Below are 4,674 nucleotides of genomic sequence, written 5' to 3' on the forward strand. Positions count from 1 at the left end.
ACCAGGCAATTAATGCAGATTCACAGATGAGTTACTCCCAGTTTAACTATATGCAACAAACACGCCAATAACTTTTCTTTTATATTTTGCATAACAATGGTTAAAAAAGTGATACAGTTTAAGTATCATGTTCACAGTTGTCATTTTTCAAGGCAGTAGAAGCCAGGACATTTAAAAATGATATAAAATTTAAGCTTTATAATAAACACCAGAGGAAGTGGCCTTTCCTCCATTCCCCACCCCCATTTCATCTCTTTATTTAACAGTTCAAGAAAGACTGCCTGAGAAACACAAGCTCACACGCTACATTCAGGACTGTGGTAAATGTAAGCAATTATGAAATAGGTTGAATTTTGCTTCTTGGTGAAGCTACATTAATTTCTTTTTTTAAGTGAATTTGGCTTTCAGTGCAGTTCCAATTCATGCTTTAAGTGCTACATCACAATTTCCAAAATGTTAAAGTAATTTCAGTCAACTGGGCCTTCAATGGCAATGCTTATAAATTATATTTATTAGTATGGTCAAGATAAGAAAGAAGTTTGGGCTTTGATTATAAAATGCAGCATCTTTCTCTGATTCTCTTGGCTAAACTTTTCCTCTCTTTCCATTCTTTTCTTTGTTGTCTTCCGTCTTTCTGGCTCAAATTTCCCTCATTAAATAAAAAAGTACCTTGTCCACGTTAGCTCCCACCTTAGCAGAGGTTTACACGTAGTTCTCATTCCACTGATTGGCCCTGCTTTTTGCCTCTTTAATGAAGCCTGCCTTTTATCTTCTAAATATGATTTGTTACCAACAGTAGAAATGGAACGTTTTCATCTTCCTTTGCTCTTAAAATCTACTCCCTGAAGTCGGCAGTGGCTGCAAGGGATTCCATTTTTGTAACAGAGAAGACACAGAGGAAGCGGTGTCCGCTGCGGAAGTAGTTGTCTCTGACTGCAGCATAGTCCTCCTGGCCAGCTGTATCCAAGACATCGATCTGCACTTCCTCCCCATCCAGCACAACCTTCTTTCCGTAGCTGTTTGCTGTGGTAGGCTCATAGCCCTCCTCAAACGCATCATACATGAACTGCAGGGTCAGGGCCCACTTGCCCACACCACCGCAGCCCACCGTGATGACTTCGTGTAGAGCCGAAGAGTTCTGACCCTTGGGCTTCTTTGTGGCCACCCTGTCTCACCGACTTTTCACCAGAGGCTTAAGGAGAACCTGTGGGGCAAGCTGGTCCGCCACCTGCCTGCTCCGGAAGCCACAACTGTGCTGCCTCTGACCGCAGGCTCTGCCGCCCTTGTCTTCTGGGAGGACCTGCGCCCAGAGCCGCAGGAGGAGGAGGCAGAGGCCGAGGGGCTGCGGCGGCGCCCAGGCGGCTGCAGGAGGAGAAGGCGGAGGACTTGGAGCTCGGCTCAGGGGAAAGCCACCCTCCTCCTGGCCGTTCTGCTGCAGCCGCCTCCCAGTAGGTAAAAATCTTGAAGACATAGGGGAAGGCAGAGAGTTCATGAACAAAACCCAAACCACACGTGAAATACCTCAAAAAATCAACAACTGGGATCTCATCCTACTGAAAAGTTTTCGCAAATCTAAAGAAATCACCAGCGGAGTAAAAAGAAAATCCACAAATTGGGAAAAAATTTTAGCTGACACTGTCCCTCAGACAAAGGTCTTCTATCTAGAACATACAAATATTTAAAAAAAAATCAGTCCCCCCAAATTCAAAGATCCAATCCAAAAATGGGCAGCTGAGATGAATACACACTTCTCAGATAAAGAAATACAAATGGCAAATAAATACATGAGAAAATGTTCAACATTATTAGTCATTCAAGAAATGCAAATTAAAACAACACTGAGATTTCATCTCACCCCAGCAAGAATGCCTATCATTAAGAAATCAACCAATAACAAATACTGGGCAGGCTGTAGAGAAATAGGAACTCTTCTCCACTGCTGGTGGGAATGCAGACTGGTGAAACCACTGTGGAAATCAGTTTGGAGATTCCTCAGCAAACTAGGTCTAGTGGTCCCATTCAACCCAGCTACTTCCCTTCTGGGTATTTTCCCAGAAGAACTGAAAACATCACATCACAGTGATATATGTGCACCCATGTTCATAGCAGCGCAATTTGTAACAGCTAAATCTTCGAAGCAACCCAAATGTCCATCCGCTGAGGAAAGGATAAAAAAATTGTGGTACTTTTATATAATGGAATACTACTCAGCTATAAAGAAAGGTAAACATGAGGCTTTTACAGGTAAATGGTCACAACTAGAGACCATACTCATAAGTGAAATAAACCAGACCTCCATGTGTAAGCAACACATTGTCTCACTAGCGTAAGAACCTGAAAGAGTGAATAAAAATTAGGAGGTATGATAGACATTGTGAAATGAGAGGAAAATGCTCAAAAGTAAAGGGCAACTGGGGTGAGGGAAAAGAGAAGGGAAAGAAGGGGAAATTATGCATGTATGTAAGTATGTACATACCGGATAGCTAACATAGTTGTACTACTGTCTTCTATTGCTTTGCTTAAAGGAACAATTAATGATTACTTGTTTGATCAGTCTTGCATGTCTCTATTTGTTTTCCTGAGAAACCACTTTGAAGATATCAATACATAATACAACAACAATTGTTAATTTCCTACCACTTTGTCTGTAACTCTGTATTGTTTGTATTGTTCTCATGCTATTTTGTGAATGGATGTCTGTTTGTTAATATGTTTTCCTTCTTTTATTTTTAAAATAAACTTAAAAAATAAAAATATGTTACAAAAACTGAAGGAAATCATGTCTGTAGAACTAAAGGAAAGTATGACAATGATGTTTCACCAAATAAATAATATCAATAGATATGTAAATTATATACTTTAAAGAGAAAGAACAAAGTGGATGTGGTGGTGCATACTTGTAATCCTAACATGGTTGGCCGAGGCAGAAGGATCACAAGTTTAAGAGCAGCCTGGGCAACGTAGCAATCTAGCAAGGCCTTGTCTCAAAATAAAAAATAAAAAGGGGTGTAGTTCAATGTGAAGAGTCTAAGTTTAATCCCCCTACTGGAAAAAAAAACTTCAAATTAAATCTGTGCCAAAAGCCAAGAAACAAAACAAAATAAAACAAAGCAAAAAATACAGATCAATTAGTCTATATCAAAATTTAAAACATTTATGCATTAAAGGACACAATTAACAAAATAAAAGGAGGCAAAATGTTCATGATCCATATATGCAGCTGATAAGGTGTTGCTACTGTCTGATGGTGCCCTGTCTCCTGGGAGTGCTGTGCTGCCTGTATGCTCCTTAGTGTGCTCCTGTTGAGTGGTGGAACCATTAAAGGCAAAGACCTAGCAGAGGTAGTGAGCACACAGGGCCATCCTCAGAGGGGATCAGTGCAGGGCTTCTGGGACCGAGCTCCCCGCTAGGAGAGGGAGTTGTTACAAGAGAGTCTGGTGCTCCAGAATCATCTTCCATGTACATGACGGCCACTGTCACACATCTACTGTGACCTTTGCCAGAGTGGGAGTGCAGACTGGTGAAATCACTGTGGAAATCAGTGTGGAAATGAGGGAAAGGAGAGAAGGAAGAAAGAAGGGAAATATATGTATATATGATAGTTAAGGTAATTGTACTACTAATCGCTTTTGGTTTATTTACTGGTTTCTTGTACTTATGTTTTATTGAGATCCTTGATTCTGTGAGTTTAAAGTTCCAAGCATTATTAGCTCACATTATTTTTCATACACCACCCATTTTGGGCACACTGGTTGATATATCTGGAACTGCTGGTAATTTCTCCATAACTCAGTGAAGTCATAGGGGTTACTTTCTGGGTCTTCCTCTCTCTTTTCTGTCTGTCTATCTGTCTATTCATCTATCCATCTATCACCTATCTGTCTATCTATTCATCTATATATGTATCTGTATCATCTGTCCTTTGTCTTCCTATTTATTTTTTGCTGCCTTCAAGTTTACTAAACTTCTCCAGGCTTAAATCTGCTATTGGCACTAGCCAGTGTATTTTTTCATCTCAAACATTTTAGTTTCTGTTTTGGAACTTCAATACTTGTCTTTGTAAATGAAATCTTCACGCTCACCTTGACACACTCATGCTTCCCTCTTCCTCTCTGGAATGTACAGACTGTAGTAATACCAACAATCTTGGTGTCCTTATTTGTAAACTCCAGGTGTAACATTTCTGGATCTCTGTGTTGACTGGATTTATTTAGCTAATGGGTTGCATTTTCTTTTTTTCCATACATTTTTTATTTTAAAGAGAATAAATAACAAAATAATAACAAAGACAAAAACAAAATAACACAAAAACGATACAAACGATACAGAATTTCAAAACAAAATGACAGGAAATGAACAATGGTTGTCATCTTACATATTGTTATCCTCAAGGAAGTTGCTCAGATTAAACTCTGTATCATTTCTAATGTTTTTATTACTTTTATTCCCTTTAGTTGTTTGATCAGTCTTGAACTGTTACACTTGGGTTGCGTTTTCTACTGCTGTGCTAGCCTAGTACTTTCTATTGGATGCTAGAAGTGAATTTCATCCTGTTGAATGTTAGATGTGTTTATATTCCTTCGAATACTTTCAGTTCTCATTCCAATATGTGGTTAAATTTCTTGGAATCCATTTGATCTTTTCAAGGCTTTCCTGTAAGCTTTGTTTTTATTT

General features: G+C 39.2%; 1 pseudogene; it reads right to left on the bottom strand.

Moving 5' to 3' along the window:
- Positions 1-487: 487 nt before the first annotated feature.
- On the bottom strand, positions 488-3,465 carry LOC102021796 (annotated as a pseudogene).
- Between the last annotated feature and the right edge of the window lie 1,209 nt (positions 3,466-4,674).

Source organism: Chinchilla lanigera, unplaced genomic scaffold (genome assembly GCF_000276665.1).
Source record: "Chinchilla lanigera isolate Chin_1 unplaced genomic scaffold, ChiLan1.0 scaffold00035, whole genome shotgun sequence".
Lineage (NCBI taxonomy): Eukaryota > Metazoa > Chordata > Mammalia > Rodentia > Chinchillidae > Chinchilla > Chinchilla lanigera.